Source organism: Lagopus leucura, unplaced genomic scaffold, assembly GCF_019238085.1.
Source record: "Lagopus leucura isolate 7727_CA_CO unplaced genomic scaffold, USGS_WTPT01 Super-Scaffold_73, whole genome shotgun sequence".
NCBI classification, from domain to species: domain Eukaryota; kingdom Metazoa; phylum Chordata; class Aves; order Galliformes; family Phasianidae; genus Lagopus; species Lagopus leucura.
Genome location: NW_024962252.1, coordinates 39394709 through 39416258, shown reverse-complemented (window position 1 = coordinate 39416258; position 21550 = coordinate 39394709). Strand labels below are relative to the sequence as shown.

The following is a 21550-nucleotide window of genomic DNA, read 5'->3' as shown; positions in this document are numbered from 1 at the left end:
TGATATTGAGACAGTACTTTCAAAACTTTGAGGTGGCAAGATCTACTTGTGGGGCACTGCCGCACAAAATTTCTTTTCAGTCTGGAAGACTGCTGTATTTTTTTTATTTTTTTTCGAATGTATAAGAAGAAATCTTCTCTTTTTGTACAGGCTCAGCGAGTTGTACACCATTTCAGCAGACATGTCTGATCTTTCCACCTGCATAACTGGAGATGCTTCATGCCTTCGCTGGTCTTTTCAGTAACCACTAAAGACTTCTTGAGACTAAACACTGGAACAGATGAGTTAAATTCCTCTTGAATATTCTTCATTGGAAGTGGATGTATTGGACTTTCTGAATGTGCATAAGGACACAAAGGTTAGTATACTCCTTAAAAGTTTTGGGACTGATTCACTTAACTAGTACTTGTGCAGCCTGTATTTCAATTTGTTGCTTATACAAAGCTACAGATTAAAAAAATGGTGGTTGACATCACATATATGCCTGAGACTGTGCTTTACCACTGAATAAATTTAGGTAGAGAGCTCGTCCAACAGACTTCTGCATGACTTGGTGGCAGACAAGAGCAAGCTCTATCCATGCTCCAGGCTTTATTACCGTAAATAATTTCTGCAATATTTCTTCTAAGTTTGGATTTAGTTCATGGCAATCACTTTTGTCTGATTTATCACTGACAAAAGATGAGGAGGAGAGATTCTTATGTTTGCCTATGCTCACAAGACAGCCCTTCTTCAGACTTTTGTCCAAATTTGTGCTTAGTTGACATTAGCTCTAAATGTCATATGGGAGTCATAGGCATGTTGAAGATGTAGAATACAATAAAAGCTCTTCCTTATATCAGCTATCAACTTCCTGGAAGTTGAGATTCTTATAAAATGCATTGTCTATTTGATGATTTCAGTAAAAATATCACATATTCTATGGTATGATTCTATCACCTCTCTGCTACCGCAAGAAATCACCCTCAAATAGAACAATTTAATGACGTGATTTTGTACGACTGAAAATACTGAAGAAACCATTGTGCAAACAGATATGTTCTCAAAAGGATGATGTAGTGTATGTGCGTGTGATGTGTATCAAGTGATGTCTCAGACACATAACTGACAAGGAATGTAGCAAGATCATAAAGATACATCAGGACTTTTAGCACCATAACATTATGGGGAGAAAAAAAAAAAGGCAATGTTTATAATGATGTGGGTAATGCTATGTACTGTAGAAAAATGAACAATCACTTAACCTTGAGTTTATCTATGACTGCCATCTGTTTTCCATCTTTCTCAGAATATTCTTCGAGATTTGCACTACATGGGAATCAGGGGGTAAAAGCCTTTTCAGTTTTCTCTCTTAACAGCTTCTTATTCGAGTTGATGTTTTTTTAAATAGTTTTACAAATATAATTTTTTCCTACAAATCATTTTCACAACCAATTAAAATGTTTTCAGGAATTCCACTGGCTAAAACAGGTGGCACTCAAACATTATGCAATTAGAACTACATAGATTAAATATTGCTCTCATTTTTGTGGAGGAGTTTTAGTGATATCATCTGAATAATAGCTTTCTAATCAATCTCTTTGTGTCTGCCACTCTAGCTAGCACTTCCGTGTGCATTTTAAATGCTTGCCCTCTCTATAGAGTAAATAAAAGACAAAAATACCTTTCATCAAAAGGAATTGTTTACCCATTAGCACCGTCTACTCCTGATTGAATAGGGAAAAAAATGTAATAATGTGGTTTTGTTTAATCTATTGAAGTTACTGAGAATTTTTGTAATGGAGTTCAGTAGGACCAAAACATGGTTATAAAAATACAGACCACAATAAAAAACATCTTAGCAGAGTTCTAAGATTTTCCAAATATTCCCATATGAAGAAGAGCTATGTCAGTTTTGTAAGGTGCCTTCACTGTAGTATCTAAGAATTTTGCACTTCTCTCTGAGGGATTTGAGCAATATGCATTTCTTTGACTATTAAATATATCAAATGTACAAAATTAGATGTTCTGTGAGCTCAGTGCAATTGTTGACATAACCATGCAATATTAGGATAGGAAATGTTGAAATATTGTAGGCATTTTACTTACAACATTGTTGCTAAAGTGCACAATCATTAATATGAGTGTTTAAATTTGGATGGCAAATTATGCAAAAACATTGTTTACTCTTCAGTTTCACTGATTGTGTAGTTCATGCTACTACAAATATTACAAAAGTTATGTGGTAGGCTGGAGAGAGAACTTTCTTTAATAGGCAAAGTATATGTCCATTTGAACAGTGTAAATCAAAATATAAGAGCTAAATTCTCTAACTGGCTGCAAATCCAATAGTGTTTCACCTGTCTAAATTTTCCATTATACATTCTGTTACTAACTAACTTTTTCCTTCTGCAAGAATGCAAGAGCAACTGGGGTTATCTACAGAGATCTTGGTGTAAATGAACAAACGACAGTTATGCTGAAATGAGTACCAAGGTTGTTAAGTTAAAAGAAACTTTGTGCGCTAACAAACACACACATATACTAAGGCTTATGAGGTGGGACCATTTTTCATAACCCCAGATTTAAAACATATCCTTAATGCAAGTCTTGAGGCTACAACAACTTCCTGGATGCTGGGAGTAGAGTCCATTTACACAGGGAAGGTAAATTTTGCACTTTTATGTCTTGGGAGATCAACCTAATAAGTGGTATAAAGATGTCTGCTATTAGCTATATTTTGTGAAGTGAAAAAACAGAAGTGATATATCCACTACTTCAGAAGCGGGTCAGAATTCTGAATGTTAATCCAAAGAAACATGAATAAATTCAATGTAAGATGCTCAGAGTTCCAGAAAAGGGGTGGTATTTTCTGGAAGCCATGTCTCAGCCCTTGTCATCACTTTTGCCTTGCTTGTTGACTTTCCTGAGAGCTGTCTTTCACACAAGAGTAATCACATTTTCCTCTAGTCCATTATGTTCCATCGGAAAAACTAAACCTTTATCTACCTATCTGTGTCAGAAAAGCAGGGCTTGGAGATGATGCTGAGCCCTGTTCAGTGCTGATCCATCCCATCCATTCATATGTTCCCTAGTACAGTTTTGTTCCACAGTCCCATGCTGCCCAATGCTTGGGTAGAGTTCAGGGAGCAGTACAAAGTAGAGACATCTTCCAGAAAACAGCTAAGAATAGAACCACTTTGTTTTGGGGTGGAGAGAAAGAGTTGCCAGCATATAAATGCAAATGTGTACATACACATATTTTAGCCTACTAGTGCATAGAGTGTTATATCCACTAGCTGATTTTGATGAAATGTATATTCAAATTTTCCTTGTACAAAATAAGAAAGTTGTAAACAAACTTACTTCAGTTGTGAAATGATAACATGGAAATATGATAACATTTCCCAGACAATTAAATAATTAAAATTAAAGTATCAAACCATGAATTCTAGAGAAATTCTATCAAGAATTTCAGTATCAAATAGCTTTTACTGGTGGAAATGAAGGGTATATTGTTTCCTTTTCTCAGTAATTTTAGTCACATATGATTTGAAAATTATTTGATTTAAGAAAATGTGGGCATTTTTACTCACTTCAAAAAAAAGTATTTTAAACAGCAGGATGTAATTTCAGACTATTTGCAGTCAAGAGGCCTCTGCTGAGCAAAATACTCATTCAATTTAGGAATGCATATTATAATAATTTTCCTATCTCCCTCACAGCAGGGTTCTTGCCATCATTCTGCAAACTCATAGGTTGCAGTACTGAATTACTAGCTAACTTCAGTTCCAGGTAACACACGCTTCAAGCATATTCTCATTAGCTCAACTTAGTTATAATGCAAAGCTGCTTAATTTCACCAAGTGAAATGGGATACACTTAAATTGCCTCATCTAATATAATACTCCTTCTTAATACATGCAAAGTGGTTTATGATGGCGAAGCTTGTAGAGCATAGAGCATGAAAATCGTCAGGGAAAGTAAATTTTCTGACTCTAACTGTCAAAAAGAAGTTCTGTTTTGTATCATTTCTTTTTTAAAGAGGTTAAGAATAAGAGAGGAGAGAAAGGAATAAGAAAAAATGAGTCTGTAAAAATGTAAATTTAGTACATTAACCTTTTTAATACATCAGTTCCACTAAACAAGAAAATTATCAAGTAAAGCTGTTCTGTCAGTAAGTCTTCTGTATCATAAAATTAAATGATAAATAAATAATGCCCCAAATATATTGCAGTATGGAACAGTATTCCTTAATCTATTTGTTTTGTATTGTGCAGCATGTGGTCAAGAAGGCCAACAACATCCTGGCTTCTATCAGGAATGGTGTGGTGATCAGGACTAGGAAAATAATCCTGCCCCTGTACTTGCCACTGGTAAGGCCTCACCTCAAGTACTGTGCTCAGTTTTGGGCACCTCAGTACAGAAAGAACATTGAGGTGCTGGAGCAGGTCCAAAGAAGGGCAACAAGGCTTGTAAAGAGCTTGGAGAATATGTCCTATGAGGAACGACTTAAGGAACTGGGGCTGTTCAGCATGGGGAAGAGAGTGAGGAGACGTTATTGCTCTCTTCCAGTATCTGAGAGGTGATCACAGCGAGAGCGAGTTTGGTCTTTTCTTGCTGGTGACAGGTGACAGGATGAGGGGAAATGGCTTCAAGTTGTATCGGGTTAAGTTTATGTTGGGTATCAGGATAAATTTCTTTACAGAAAGTTGTTAAGCACTGGAATAGGCTCCCCGGGGAGGTGGTTGAGTCACCATCCTGAATGTGTTTAAAGACTGCTTGGATGTGGTGCTCAGGGATGTGATTTAGCAAAGGGCTTTTTTTGAGTTAGGGTAGTATGGTTAGGTTGTAGTTGAACTTGACAATCTTTAAGGTCTTTTCCAACCTGAGCAATTCTATGATTCTATGATTCTACTGCTAGTATTATTAATTCAGACTCCTGTATTTGTATTAATATGTAAGGAAACTTTAATTTCAGAGTTTAATAAAGAAGAGTTTGATTTATCTTTCTTCTTCTTTTAAATGGCAAGTGAATATGTCCTGGTCTTATATACCTTGCAGACACAAAACCTCATTCCACTAATACCCAAAAATATCAGTGGTGAAACTGTTTTTGGGTTTTGGTAAAACCCCCAAAAAAACAGTGGTAAAAATATTCTGCACCTGTCCTGACCACAGGACCATAAATTCTTTTTCTTCATCCCTTTCCAATGCTTTCTGAAGAGTATTTATACAGGATTTAAGCTGCTGCAAGCCCTACAGATGACACCCAAGTGTATATCTCATTTTCCACAGATGAAACCAGAGTTATCACAAAGATGTTGCACTGCCTGGGGGAAAGTGGCTCCTGGAGAAGAGCATGTGGCTCAGACTCAATTTGAGTGTGATCCAGGCAACACTGATTGAAAGACAGAAATGATCCAGAAAGCCATTTTAGCAAGGTTCCTAGTTATATGCCTTTGAGCATTAGTTCATTGTGTTCTCATCATTTCAGATCTCTTGATATCCATAATTATTTTTCCATATTCCAGAAATGGACAGCCTCCAGAAGAAACAGTATAAAACCCTCTAAGCAAAGAAGGCTCCTGGGAGAGTCATAATGTATCTCTATATGCAGTGAGCTTTAAGGGTCTGCAAACACTATGGAGTCTTTTTAACAAAAATTTTTTTCTTTCTGCAGTTCTATATATCTGCTAACATTAAGCCTTTTATATTTTGTAGGAGGATGGTGAAAGGTAATTTAATTACTAGGAGGTCATATGAACATCCCTAACCTCTGAAGTGTCCAAATCACAGCTGTAATTGTCTATCAAAAGGAGTAACTGGCCAGTAGAGGTGAAAACATGCATGAAATCTGCTAGTAAAGTATCTCCCACACAAGGCTACAGCTGAATACTAGTAATATGATGATTTTGACCTCAAATTTCCCTGATTCCAGGATGCATCAAGTATCTGGACATGTTCCCAAACATCAGTGAACAGTTATGAACATCTTTACAGAGGAGAAATAACTGAAAAGCTGTTAATATTCACTGACAACTTGCACCTTTTCCCAGGCAGAACAACAAGTCATTAGCTTTTTACTTTTCATGCCTGATTTTGGGTAAAGACATACCAGAAAAGTTCTGACTCAAATTGAATATGTCTTTGGGAAAAACTCTGGTCATCCTGTTTGTTCCCTATATGTTTTGCATATATGAATAGCAGCTAGTACTTGGGCCTTACAACGAAATATTTTCCTAGAACATTTTCCTTCTGGTAATCTTTTCTTGCAGTCTCTTCACTGGCTTGACAGCTGTACAGTTTATCACAGCTTCACTCACTTTATAAAAACAATTTTACATATTCTCCATCAAAAGCTATGTAGAAAGATCAGTGCACAGTTGTGAGGCATTTGTAGGAACATGTAGTTATTGGCAGAAATAAAATAAAAGGTATAAAACTGCACACACCAATTCAATTCATATTTGTATAACCATACAAGTAACAAGCCATACTTGTTACTGCCATGAAAAAAGCATTTGTTTTTTCTAAATTGCGTTTATATTACTAGATGTGTACTTAACAAATAGAGCTTGTTAGAGGAGGCATGGAAATAATGCAGAATTTCTTCCATTTCAGTATGAGAACCATAAAGGATAATCATAAATTCTGACTGCAGTCAGATCAGCTAGAGGGGAACAGGGACAGCTTCTGAAATCTGGCAATTTCTTTTCATCAACCTTTTGTGTAACCCAGGTCTTCTGTTTAATAAAGGGCCAGTGCACCAACTTTTGAATCTACCTGTCTCCTCTCAGCCTCAGGGAATCTCAGAAGAGTGCAGGTAAGCCTCTGGCAAAAAAACAAACAAACAAAAAAAACAGCAAGGAGTCTTCAAAAGACAGTGGCTGAGGTGTGAATGTTTTGCTCTCTACATATATGAGAGCTGCCTTGATCTAGGAGATTTAAGAAAACATTAGTTTTTGGCCCCTCAGAATGAGAAAGTCATCAAAGCCCTGGAGTGCATTCAGAGAAGGGCAACAAAGCTGGTAAGGGATCTGGATCTGGAGCGCAAGTCTTATGAGGAGCACTGGAGGGAACTGGGATTGTTTAGTCTGGAGAAGAGAAGATTCAGGAGAGACCTTATCACTCTCTACAGCTCCTTTAAAGGAGGCTGTGGCAAGGTGGGTGTTGGCCTCTACTCCCACATAATTAGCAATAAGATGAGAGGGAATAGTTTTAAGTTGCACAAGGTGACGTTTGGGTTGAATATTAACAAAAATTTCTTCCCTGATAGAGTCATCAGGCACAGGAATGGGCTGCCCAGGGAGGTGGTGGAGTCACTGTCCCTTGAGCTGTTCTAGAAATGTTTAGCTGTTGTACTAAAAGACGTGGTTATGTGGGGATATATTGGTGGTAGGTGGATGGTTGGGCTGGATGATCTTGGAGGTCTTGGTGATTCTATGATTCCCTTACAGTACTGGTTTCTATGGGGAATTTTTATTTAATGATCTGCTTCATTGTTTTCCTTCATTTCTAAAAAAAGCCCTGGTCCCCTTTCAACTAACTCAGCTATAAAATCTGCATGTTATAGAATATCTAAAGCTTACTGTGCCCTTTCTTGCTGTTCTGGGGGGAAGTGGCACTTTCTAACATTTATCAGTATGCTGATATCTTGCTTGAGATCAAGAAAACTGCAATCTTAATGAGCCTGAAAAACCTGCTTTGACAGCTGTTGTATAGTGCCTCAAATACTATTTTTAGTGTGTTAAATACTATTTCAAGTAAACAAAAACTATGCTCACATTGTTTACAAATATTTCATTGTAAGTTTATTTTAAGTTAGTAAACTGAAAAAATATTCTTCTTACTGTTTTTGATTGTTCTATCTGACATGTACTCTGTGGCACAAATATAAGTATCTATTTTTTTCACCTCATAGATTAATATGCATGGAAATGAAAGAGCAATAAGGCTTTTTTTCTATACAGCAATTTCTTCTACAGCTGTATGTACTGTGTGATTCTATCACATGGTAATATACACATACTGCTATGTGAATATCTGTTTAGGCTTCTTCAAAAATGTCAGCTGTGCCCTCTTGTAGTTTACTATAAAAAAATTGGTGTTTAATTTATTATTTTTTTAGCAGCTGGTATATGTAGTCTTCTAAAATTGTGTAAATACAATGAAAACGATATTATGAAGTCATTTTACTGTCCAATGTCTTGTAACACATTTATCCTAGAATGAAAATAATGCCCTTGAGAACTAAAGACAATGTCTTTAGATATGTTTATAGGTTATTGATATGATCCTAGAGGAATGGATATGACTAAAGTAAGTTCAAGAATTTAGATACAGAAACCTATCACTGAAATTATGGAGAGAAAATGGGGGGATGAAGAAGGGGAAAAAAAAAAGAACCCACACTACCTAATGTCCATTTATTAATAAAGAATTCACATGCATCTTTGTTTGCAAGAAAAATTTTCACTTCAAATCCTGTGATGATGCATCATAGAATGCTGAACGTTAATGTGATTCTTGTTTTGTACCTACAGTTCATATGTCACAATCCTTCCAAAATTTTTGTTGGGCATTAACCAAATCCTGAAGGTTTCTTAATAGTCTGATGCTGCTCACTTGAGAACATAGCCAAGTTTTGCCTAGTTTGAGTTATCTAGGTGACTTTGGGTCAGTTCTTCATTCAGACATTCAAGCCAAATGTCCTGGGTGAGTTACCCAGTAAACAGGCTTTTCTGAAGCGGGACAACTGATATCAAAAATACATGAGTAAATCTAGTTGAGACTTTCCAGGTTTGTCCATACAGTCTTGCATGTATAGATGTGACAGGACAGTGAAAAATTTTAAAAACAATTTCTGATTCCCTCTGCCCATATTGCTTTTTTCATTTTTGCATTGTTGTTGTTCTTTAATAACTCCTTTTGAATTTTAAATTTGTCACTAGACAAGTAAATAAAACAATAAAAAGCAACTGGGTCTGGATTCTACAAGCTACGTGCCCCTCAATTTCAGAAGTGCGCAACACCCAGTCTATTTTCCAACACAGCAGAGTTTGTGAAGCAAGAGAATTACAAATAGAGAATGTATTCATTAAAACATTCCACTGCTTAATTTTTCACCAACTGACTTCCATGTATTTGTATTCTTATGTTATGATGGATGGCAATAGTGTTCATTGTTACATGGAAAAAAAATATGAAAATAAATTGACCACAAACTTTCTCTACCTCTGCTCACTGTTCCATAGCATAGACATTTATTTAGTATTTTGGATGCCTGAATAACTTAAATCTTTCAATGTTTAAAAAAAAAAAAAAAAAAAGTAAAGCTTTTCTACTTTTGCACTTTTTTGTAAAATTCAAAATTTACATCTTCTCAATTTGATGTTTCTCAGTCTGAAAAAATGACATGGATTTGAATTCTGTAAAAAAAAAAAAAAAAAAAAAAAAAAAAAAACAGGGAGAGAGAGAGACTTTTATGTTGCTGGAAAGATGAGTTTGCACCACCTAAATGGTTGCAGCATCACACGTATCAGAGATTTTATGTCATTTTCAGAAGATATTGTATCTTCATGTGATTCTCTAATTCACAGTAAGTCTTGGAGCCTGGCAGCTCAGTCAGGTATAAAATAGAAACTCATTTTTCTAAGCATTCTAAATATGCTGGAATGTGCTTCTCCATAAGTATTTGGCATAAAATATTTTTATTTTAAATCAATATTCTTTCCAAGATAGTTGAATTACTTAAAACAGTGAACTAACATTGAGTAATGTGGAATTTCTGTACGTAAAAAAAATGGAGAATTGAAGACCTGCATTTGTATTTTTTTGTCCCTGTTTCTAAATCTCATGAATCCTTTATTCAGAATATGACCATAACTCCAGTAGAAGCTAAAAATAAAATAAGTAAACATTTTCTTTTTCCTTTCTCTCTCTCTCTATTTTTTTTCTCTCCTGACAAACTGCGTAAATCTCACAGGCCCAAACTTGTGCAATTTGTGCAATCTGTTACTTGGCCTTATTGAAGGGACTAAGGAGTTGTTCTGCCTAGAAGCATAATCTTGTAGCAGAAGCCTCTAAGTTGAGAACTTGCTCATTTTAAGCTGATTCTGTAATCAGCAGCCCAGATCTGAATCACATTCTGGAAACATTCATCTCTTGATTGAGTACAGTGGGAGTTTAGGGTGACTCCATGTCCCAGCTTAGGCATTTAACTGAGAAGGGTGTCATGACGGATGACAGAGAATGAATCCAGACCCTCAAGTTGCCACAATTCTGGTCTGGTTTCCAACATGAAATCCTATTGTAACTGAAGCTGATGGGAGTTGTGGCACTGACCCTAGGTTGCTAGAAGCTCTGCTCAGACCTTGATTCAAAATTTGCCGGCATGTTTAACCTTGGAAAGAGAGGACAGATGGAAATATTGACACAGCCTTGAATGCTCTAATTCAAATGTGTCTGCAGTAAAATGTATCAGTCTTGTAGCTTTGACACAGGAATGGCACGATGCATAAGTCAATGAATACAAGAGGTCTTTTCCTTTGAAACTCCAGGCAGCAGCAATCTCTCAGCAAAGCTGAACAAAATATAAATGTCTCTTTGTCACTGTCATGAATGCTTGTTTACCAACTCTTCAAGTGCACAGAGTGCAAATAAAAATTGTCAGGTAAGATTATAAATGAAAGTCCATGCATATATGCTGCAGTGTTTTTATTTGCGCAGTGTTGTGATTGGCTTTGCCAAACACACTGAAGAAATGGCACAATTGCATTTTAGTAAGTTACTTGGCTGCATGAATGCTGTTATTTAATTTTAGGTGTTGCCTATGTATCCAGCTTTATTTGTTAACCTAGCAGAACATTATTTATTAATGAGTTCTTCATGCTTTATTAAGTCTAATGTCAAAACACCTCTGTGGGACTCTAGGCATGTTCTTGCTTTGTATTAAAGCATTCTAAAGAAAAAGAAAAATTATACAGCAAAGCTACAGATAAAACCCAGAAGATATCAGTTCAATTAGTCTTGATCCTGGCAGATAATTTTTCTGAATATTTGTGTGCTAGCTTAAATTAAAGCATTTTTCAGTCTCAAATGTACATACGTAATTAAGGTGCCTCAGAAACATAACAAGTCTACAATGATCTCCAAGACTGAATGAAGTGCTGAGATGGCAAAAGTGGGAATGTTCACCATGGTAATATTTTCTGTGTTTTTTTCTATGGACTGATGTTTCATCTCAGAGAGGCTTCTTCATGGGAACATCAAAATGAGTGAAAGTAACAATAAGGTGAATTATTTGTGATTTTCTGTAATTTGGCAGAACTATTATTGTTCATAAAACTAGTATTAAGTTCAACAAACCTTTCCAGCTTGCAACTAACTGCATATTTTGTTTTGTAGCACTGATATAAAATTAAAATCCAGTGGTTCTGCATATCTTAATCCACAACAATGTTCTAGGACATACACCACCATTCCTCATATGAGAATTAGTATTTATCACCAGTTAAGGAACGCCAGGTTTTACTACGGAAACATAAATAGAATGGAATAAACATGTTTTTATGTTATTGGAGATTGCCAGAAAAACAACATGTTCATCACTTTTTTATTTGAAAAGGATACATATCTTTACACCTGTAAGAAGCTGTTAGACAAAGTTGTTAGTGTGCTCTCATCCTATCCTTGAACAGCAACATTTTAAACATGTACTTTCTGAAAAGACTTAGGTGATTCATCTTAACAATTTCCAGCCAGCATCAATTGATTTATCACAAGGAGAAAATGATAACTCTGTAAGAATGAAAAAAAAAAAAAAAAAAAAAAAATGAGGACAGTGCATTTTATGAATGCACAAAAGACATATTTATTTATATTTAGATATATAGATATAGATATTTAACATCTCAAGAGACAGATACAATAATTAAGCTATTGCAATCTATAAGTTTTTACAGCTGAGGTGTGATCTTGCTTTACAGAAGTTTGTTATGGGTTTTAGTGGAGGGCAGAAATAAAGCATAGAACCTTACTTTTGCTAGTAACTCGTCATACCAGGCTACATGTATATTTAGTAACAAAATTAACCAAAGATATAAGGCAAAAGGACTGTCTCAATTTTAGATTCCAGCAACAGAAATCTATAGAGAAAAATTTCTGGAGGGAATTGCACATAGATAATTTGGACACTGCATAATTGGTTCTGCTTATCAGGAATTTTTATTTCCTATTTTCTGTTTGTAGTTGCTACCAGATATGAATATTTTATGTAAGCTTGTTTTGAGCTTTTCCTTTTTCTTTCATCTTGTGACTTTCATCATCTTTCCCAACATCTGAGAAATCAATGTAAGGCAATGGGATGGTAGAGGAATGTTGTTACCATGCTGTTACCATATCACAACAAACATAAATAATTGGGAGGGCAGATCCTTAACCGTTGTCTGTGAGTGGAGATCCCCAGATGCTAGTGAATCTGGCTGTTAATGCTGAGGTCTCTTGTCATAAAGATTTGAGCAACATCAGCTGAAGATTTCCAGGTCCTCCTGCTGGAGGGTTTTGTCCTGTTTACAGCCAAATAGTCACTGGAACCTGGTTTGCCTCTTTCCAAATGGGTGCCTAATCATCAGAGAAAGAGCCCTGCTTGTCAGGTGTGGTTTTTTTTGTCTGGCACTAACTACAGAGCTATGAAATAAGCCAGGGATCATAGAGGAAATTACTGTTCTTTCTCTTCTAGTTGTCTTTTGCAATAAATAATTAATGGTGCTACAAATGTTAGCTTGCAAATCTCAGTGGGACAGGAGCTCCCTTTGGTAGCTCAAAAAATTCCAGAATTGCAGAGAGGCAGAATCAAAATTCAAGCCACTTACTCTCCATGGGTTCTTTCTATTGTTTAGTTTAGTCAGAAGCATAGTTTTGTGGTTTTGTTTTGTTTTGTTTTATTTTATTTATTGTATATTGCTTTGTGCTTTGTTTTCTTTTTATCTGTGAGAATACGTTAGATTTTCTTCTTCCCAGCTTTCATCTTGTGTTGCCTGTGTGTTCTCTGTAGAGCGCAGATACTCAAGGGATACTTAAGGGCACCATTACCATACTGGGCCCAGGCCCAGGTTCTAGATCTGTCTCAAGAGTGCTTGAACTGTTACAGAGTCCCAGGGAGACAGGTACCTCAACTTTCTGAAAGTCACAGGTTATTGCAGACTGGTCACCAGTCCCACTGCATTCAGAGATATTGAAGGTAGCGTTGTTTTAATGGATACTCTTTGTGAGTTTTATACTGCTAGAATCATAGAGTGGTTTGGATTGGAAGGGACTCTTAAGATAATCTAGTTCCAACCCCCCTGCTATAGGCAGGACACTTACCTTTAGACCAGGTTGCTCACAGCCCCATCCTGCCTGGACTTTAATGCTTCCAAGGAGGGGGCATCTACACCCTCACTGGGCAGACTGTTCTCATTACCCTCACAGAATTTCTTCCTAATATCTAGTCTAAATCTACCCTCTTCCAGTTTAAAACCATTTCCCCTTGTCCTCTCTCTACATACCTTTATAACTGTTGATTCTCTATGCTCACTCTTAAACTAGTAAGTTAGATCTCAAGGAACCCATTATATATTCAACAATTTATTTTAGTATAAAATAGATGTTGATAAAGTTGAATTTGGCTCAGAACCAGATAAATATAATTTGTCACTAAGATTTAACTGGAGTCCAGAAACTCAGTGATAACTGGTCTTAGGCCAAAGGGAATCTCTTGAGAGCTTCTTAGTTCCCAGTAGACTACAAGAGAAGCAAGTCTGCCTTGTGCAGTATTCTCAGGAGGACACAATTAAAAATTATCCTGTTCAGGAACTACTTTTTATGCTTTTGTTTTTAATAAAGCCCTTTGAGACCAGCAGCAGTGTATAATGTTCATCCTGCTTTTGGTCTATTTACAGCCTTTCTGTTGCTTATTGACATGCTTTCTTTTTAAATGTTTGTTGTCTAATGAGCAAACTTCTATTTAAGTGGAAAGTTGCTTCTCTATGTATCTTCTGTATAAAGACAGCATAGAGAATTGTTATCTCATTTCTGTGATTTCCAGAAATACAAATTTGCCTGATTAATGTGCTTTTGTTATAGGCACATTCCTGGGAACATGATTTCTGCAAAAAAAGCAAGTTGCCTGTTTACAACTAAGCGTGGTTCAGACTGCGGTTGCAGCAAACCTAACTGGCCTTGGCTAATAGCTGATTTTGGTAGACTGTTGCTGATGTGAGAATTGGCACAATGCTGCATCTTTGTACCATGCTTATGAGAGAATAAAAGTGACCCATTCCTTCTTGTGGTGGTCTTCAGGGTGAGCTTGCTGTGAAATGAACAGTTTGTTGTATCTGAGAAAGGGGTTCAGGGTTTCAGACCAACTCTGCGAGCTTCCAGAGCAGAAGCTGCAAAAAGCTCTGCATTTTGATCTGTGTGATTTTTCTGGAAATTTTTCTGGAAGATGATTTTTCTGGAAATCACAGAAAGAGCAAATATGCTCAAAGAAATTGATTTCTGTTCAGTGTCGTCATATGGCAGCTTCATTTAGTTTTTTCCCGTTATTGAATAGATGTGCAGCCACCATCCTATATCACACAGTAAAATGGGACCTATTACATGTGCAGTAATGGGAAAAGAAAAATTCAACTAAAGCTTTAATTGTTGGACTTCTGGGCTGTCTTTTGTTTGTTTTGTTGTTGTTTTTTTTTTTTATGTTTCGGGGGAAAGCATGTTTGGAAAGACCTTCTATACCCTCAGTTACAGCTGCTACAGGCTATTTACGCTGTTGTAGCAATTCTGATAAACCCACAGAAGAGAATTGCCTTTTCTATTGATGACACATTTGCTAACATTTCTGCAGCAGTGCAGTAATGTCTTTGTTGTGTATTGCTGTATCTTAATAGTCAATTAAAATTCCCATTGAATTGACAAAATGGGCTCGGGAAATTCTGAAGACTATTTGCCTAAATGTACTCATGAGACTGTTCTGATAATCACTGCCACTGCACTATTCAAAATTACTCAAAAGTCTAACCTTATTACAGTAGAAAAGTAGTGAGGCAAGAGAAAATATATTTTAAAAATGGAATCTTGTTGTTGAATTGAATGTCATCATTCTACTGTGTTCGTATCCTTTTTTTTTTCTTTCTTCTCCAGCACCACAACCATGTCTCTTCTTCCTCTTCTCCATTTTCCCAATTTCATTCTTTATTTTCTTTCACTTATTTTTTTAGTTTTCCTCATATTCTTTCATGTTATCTAATACTAACAAACGGTGCAGTGTCTTTGTGATGAGAATGGAAAGGTGATAAATAGGCCTGCAGCAAGATTTCAGGGGCTTCACACAGAGTTTTGGTAATTTTATTCTTTTTATAATAAATGTGTTTACAGCCTGCAGGTTAAAATGAATGAAAGCAACAAAGAATAAATGAGATAAACTCTGCACAAGTGAGTACACCACCAACAGAGAACAAGATTCCAAAATGCATAAGTCATTCCAACTCCTCCATAACTCACTTCTGCCACACCTACAACACTATCTTCAGTCTCATGATATTTTATGTTTTTCTTAATGCCTCAGCTGCTGAAATCATTTAGTGCATGAAGACCTTTGCATCCATTCAGCAAGTTTCTCAGTTGTTCCACTTGCAGTAGAGGATTTTTTTCCAGATGCCATCAGTAGATATTCTTTCAGTACTTTTATGATGACTTCCTCAGGACCTCCCCTGAACAAAAGGGTAACAAACTTATGTAGTGTGCTGCCAGATGTGTTGCAGGATCGTGCTCATAATATTAAGCAACTCTTGCAATTTCTCCACAGAGGAAGCAAAGTTCCAGTTTTTGCAGCCAAACTCTACAAGCAAGGCAAATGACAAAACTCTGGAAAAGCTATAAATGGGTGGTTCACAATTCAAGGCAGAGACAAATCCGTACGGTTACTGTGTGGGAAAATGATAATAATTTAGGCTTTCAAAAAGACAAGGGCAGATTCAGCTGCAAACAAATTTTCTGTCGTTCTCATTCTCTTGCCTTCAGCCTTTTGCTTCTCCAGTAGAGTGTGTAAATAAAAGTGAATTGGCACTTTCAGATGTGCTTCTTCAACCCCTACATATGTGTTATTATTGTGGATTTTTCAAGTTCCAAGGAACAAAAGGTCTGTGATTGAATTATATGAAAGCATAAATAGAATGGATATCTGCTTGCAGGGCATTTCTCCTCCTATTATTCACTATAGATTGTAAAGAATCATTCTTAAACGACATGAATTTTGGGAGAGCACACAAACAAACTATTACAGGGAATAAATTCCAGGAGCTGATAGGCTTAGGGGGGGGAATGGAAAGGATGGTTTATAAATCACGGGAGTAGTAGAGCCAATGGGAAAACTTCTACCAAATGAAACAAGGATTTGCTGAGGGCAAATGCATGATACAGCAGTGGAAGGACAACAAGCAAGAACTAAACCCAGTATTTTTAAGTACTGTATTTGTAGCTCAGTCATTTGTTTCCCTTGTGAAATTGTTGCTTCCTTTTCAGCAGTAGGGCCTCCCGAAAGTAGTGCATGCTTTTAGGATGAGGAGAAAAGGTTCATGACAATAAGGCCACTTGAGGAAATAGTGTATGTGCTCCTCAGCTGTGGTGGCCCAAAGAGAATGCTGTGCATTCCAATGCAGTGCATAACATTCCCATCCAAAGGGGGAACAACTATGGTATCCTTCCCAAGTCCAAGCTCTCTGCCAAGAAAAGGCAGGGTACATGGAAAAATGACAGTTTTTTTTTCTAAAACGTGTCTAATATAGGAACCCAGGGATTAGTGCAGCCAAATGAAGCTCTATTTTTTTCCTCTTGCGAGTCTGCATTATAGCTCATTCTTTAGTTCACCATTATATACTACTTGCTTCTGATCTCAGTTCTGTTCACTGAACAGCTTCCACAGCTGAGTTGCATTCATGTGTGGTTGTTAAGAAGGAGCCTGATGACTTTGTGCAGAAAGAGACTCAGACCCTCAATGAGGGCTTTAAAACAGCGCAGCTGAGTAAGTAGCTGCAGTAAGGGAGAGTAAAACTTCTCAAAGTTCTTCAAGGTTATCCATGAGAAGGCATACATTTCTGCCTTTGGCTTCTCCCTTCTTCTGATAGAAGCTTCCTGATGATAGACAGCAGGTGACAAAAAGGTATGTTTTCATCGCTGACCACTGTGTTTAACAGTTCTCTTCTTGTGTCTTCCTAAGAGGCTAATGCTAAGGATGTGATTGACAGGAGCAATGAAAAAGAAAACCTGTATGTGGTAAAAAGGTGGCCTTCTCTGAGGGTGCTGGTGGAGTGAAGCTGAGGTTAATCCTACCAAACTGTCGAGCTGATACTTTTGATAGTATGTCTTAAAAACTCTACATGTTCCCTGTCTTGTGGGAATTAAAGTATATTAGTGGGAATATATTAGCATATTCCTTACACTGTTTGTAAGGAACTTAATTAGGGAAATTCTTAATTTAAGAAAACTGACATTCTTATTAGAAGTATAAAGTGAAATGCATCCCATCTGTTGTGTACCATTGTGCAACTTCAGCTTTTTTTCTCATACTTGTAAAATTCCTAACTGTGACAAAAAAAAAAAAAAAAAGAGACTCTTTTTTAAAGTTGCCCTTTGTAGCATGTGGCAAATGGTGCTTGGATATCGTTTTCACAATTGTGTGGTGAGAGTGAAAGGATATAGAGAGATTTGTCTATCTTTTCTCTGTTTTTCCTTGTACATTTTTTTTTAATCTTTTTGTTCTAGCGGAGAAAGCTTCCTTGCAACACTATACTCTTTCCCTATGTTCTCTGTTTTTTTCATTGTTTATTATTATTTTGTCAACACTAAGTAGTGTTGATCAGGAAATTGATACAGTTACTAAAAAGTTATATTTCATATGTTGATTTCAGTCAATAATTCATTTTCTTAACACTAGTTAAAATGTAAAAATTAAGTTAAAATGTAAAAATGTAGTAAAATACATGCATGATTTATTTTCTGGAAAGTTGCTTTACATCATCATTAGATGTTACAATTGCTCATATTCTTATGGTCTGATCATAATATAAGAAAGGAAACAAATCCCTTGTCTCAGTTATTTTCCTGTGTGCTGCTTTATAATGGCTCTGCTTTTCAGATAAGGAAACAGCAGTTTGAAATATCCCCCACTGATGGTGCCAAAAGAAAACTGGAAAATCTCCAGAACTCTCTCATTTCAAAAACTTTGAATTTCTTTGAGAACATATGAATATACATATCTTGCTTATTTGAGCAACAATTTTTTTCTCACTTTACTGTACTTTCTTCTTGTAGTACATATTGGTTCAGAAAGAGATGAGAGTTTACCCATATTCTGAGAAAAGTTAGTTGTTTAAACTGGGATAGTGAACAGAAAACAGTAATAATTCTGAAAAAAAACAAAGGTTTGGTTTTTACAAATGTTGCAGCTCCTTTTTTTTTAACAGAGGGAGAAAACCAAGTTAGGAAGCAAGCTTTTATACGCAGTTACATGTAGAGAAATGGCTGTACTCCTCTTTAGTTTTTGTATTTTGCTTCTGATGGTGCAAAACATGCCAGAGACATACCTCAATGTTTAGGCAGGAAACACCAGGCTCATGGATCCCTCCGCCATGCTGACACCTGCCAGCAGCTTCAGCTCAACTTCTATGATGATTATAAACAAAAAGACTGTGGTGACCCAGGCGGAGGGCCTGCCCAGAAATGTGGCAGTTCAAGTCTCTGGCTGCAGGGAGTGCATGAGCCTGCTGCTGCCGTGGGAGGATGGGAGGAATGCCACGTGCATGAGGTGTGAGCGGGTGGACAAGCTCCTCAACCTGGTGGTGGAGCTTAGGGAGGAGGTAGAGAGACTCAGAGCCATTAGAGAGTGTGAGAAGGAGATAGACTGGTGGTGTGACTCTCTGCAAGAGACCCAGACAGGCTGGAGAGCTGGGCAATAAGAAACAAGATGAGGTTTAACAAAAGTGTAGAGTCTTGCATCTAGGGAGGAATAATTGCATGGACCGATATAGGTTGGGGGATGACCTGCTGGAGAGGAGCTCTGCAGAGAGGGATCTGGGTGTCCTGGTGGATGACAGGTTGGCCATGAACCAGCAGTGTGCCCTCATGGCCAAAAAGGCCAATGGCATCCTGGAGTGTATTAAAAAGAGCATGGCCAGCAGGTCAAAGGAGGTGATCCTCCCCCTCTACTCTGTCCTGGTAAGGCCTCATTTGGAGTACTGTGTCCAGTTCTGAGCTCCCCAGTACAAAAAAGACAGGGATCTCTTGGAAAGAGTCCAGCGGAGGGCCACAAAGATGGTGAATGGCCTGGAGCATCTCCCCTGTGAAAAAAGGCTAAGTGAACTGGATCTATTTAGCCCTGAGAAAAGAAGACTGAGAGGGGACCTGATCCAGGTCTGTAAGTATCTAAGGTGTGGGGGGCAGAGTGGTGAGGCCAGAAGGCCAGACTCTTTTCAGCAGTGTGGAGGCAGGACAAGGGGGAACAGCCAGAAACTGCAGCATAGGATATTCAATACAAATGTGCACAAGAACTTCTTTATGGTGAGGGTGACGGAGCACTGGAACAGGCTGCCCAGGGAGGTTGTGGAGTCTCTTTCTCTGGAGATATTCTGGACACCTACTTGTGCAACCTGGTGTAGGGAACCTGCTTTGGCAGGGGGGTTGGACTTGATGATCTCTGGAGGTCCCTTCCAACCCCTACAATTCTGTGATTCTGTGAAAATTACAGGAAGACTTAAAATGAAAAGAGCCTGAAGGTGGTATGAAAATGTCACATTCCATTGGGTTTGTGGATGGATGGACATAAGGATGGATGGATGAACAAAAGCTTCCTCTTATTTCTCCACTGTTGTCCAATAAGTCAGTCAAAATAAATTAAAAAGTCAAAGTTATGGCCCGTATTAAACTGCAGGGAGGAAGTATGTAAGGAATGCCTTCTCTTTTCAAACCTGGATTAATTTGATCTGGATGCAAATTTAACAACATTGTTGCTCAGTGAGGAGGTCTGCTCAGGAATAAAAGGAAATAAGCACAGAAAATCTTTGGGCAAGTGTTAGTCTGAAACTCAATTTCATTGTGAACCATATTAACAAGGACCTGGTCTTATAAGCATTGTAATAATAACCAAAAAAGCAATTTATGCAAAATGAGGAGAATCCTCATCTCATAATATCTAGAGAATATTCAGTTTTATAGATGATTAATTAAAAAGAAAAAGGCTTGCATAAGTTACTTAAAAGCCTTTTAATAAGCAATTACAGGGGAAGTTTTAAGAAAACTAAAAAGGGTATGACACCACAGAAAGTAACGAAGAATTGTGGGAGTACTGTATGAAATAAAGTGGAATTCATTCCTGTAATTATTACAAACACACCATTTCTACAGTAATTAAAGTTCTATCAAGTTATGCCCAAAAAGAAACATATATCATGAAAGTTTGAGATTCTTTATTTTTTTATCCTTTCTATTTTAAATTTTATTGAAAGAAGGATAAATTTCTATGTATTAAAAAAAACCCAACCTAATACATCTGTTTCTGAAGCACTCTTCAGGTTCTGAGTTTGTTTTGTTTTCACTGTCTTTTTGCTTCAGAACATTTTCAGAATGATTTAATTAAGGCATTGCAAGCATAGCCAGTCTGAAAAAAACTGCCTGCTGTTACCTTTATGTATGTTAATCAGTGAGTTGAAAGACAAAAGTTTACATTTTGAAAAGCAGTCAGTAATTCACAGTGTGAGTATTCCATTTGATATGCATAGAAAGAAACAACTGAGTATTAAATCAGCATTTAATATCAGGTTTTTTAAAGTGTGTAAACTTACAATCTGACATAATTAATCAATTTTGGTAAATTATGTCATAAATATTTACATTTGTTTTAATGAAATAAACAGTCATGTTTGCTGTTATTATACAAAATATTAATTGAAGTTAAGACTTTCAAAAGAGCCAAAGGATGATAACACTCTGGACTAAATCAGCTTAGTCATTCCAGCTAGAAACAATAAAGGACTTAGTGACTTAGAGACTGAGATCCTGTGCACTCTCCTGAGCTTGATGTCTCCTAAAGCAAATACTGCTTCACACACTACCATCCATGAAGCAGAATGCTATCTCTGTGTGTTATTACACATACTGGATCACAAACCAAATTTCCAACAGAATTATGTGCCCAGCACTGAAATTCCTAACTGAAAGAAGTCCTTGCCTATGAAAGTAGGCACAGCCATCACCATATCCCTCAGCCAGAACAGGTTTCCATCATCCAGAAAATGCATGGGTTGATAACCAGGCGTGATGTTTTAAGCTGGGCTTGCCTCAGGGAACACCATGATGGATGCAGTGCTGCCTTCTCCCTCACCAAGGCACACTTGTTACTCAGCACCAGGTCTCCTGGCATAGCTGCCTCCCACTATGGCTCTGGGAGAAGGACGTGACATGTGATATGGGGGGGAGAGGAAAAGGTTGTGAGAAATGATTTAGGCAGAAATCTGCTGCCCTCATCTTCACCATGGCA

At 37.1% G+C, this 21550-nt stretch overlaps 1 protein-coding gene across 1 annotated transcript in view; it reads left to right on the top strand.

Annotated features, from left to right (window-relative positions):
* The first annotated feature begins 250 nt into the window (after nucleotides 1-250).
* HS3ST5 (heparan sulfate-glucosamine 3-sulfotransferase 5) overlaps nucleotides 251-21550 on the top strand; it is an 89014-nt gene continuing 67714 nt past the window's right edge. The window contains exon 1 of the mRNA XM_042885594.1: nucleotides 251-358. The gene's annotated coding sequence lies outside the window, so the exon portion shown is untranslated. The remainder of the gene's footprint in view (nucleotides 359-21550) is intronic.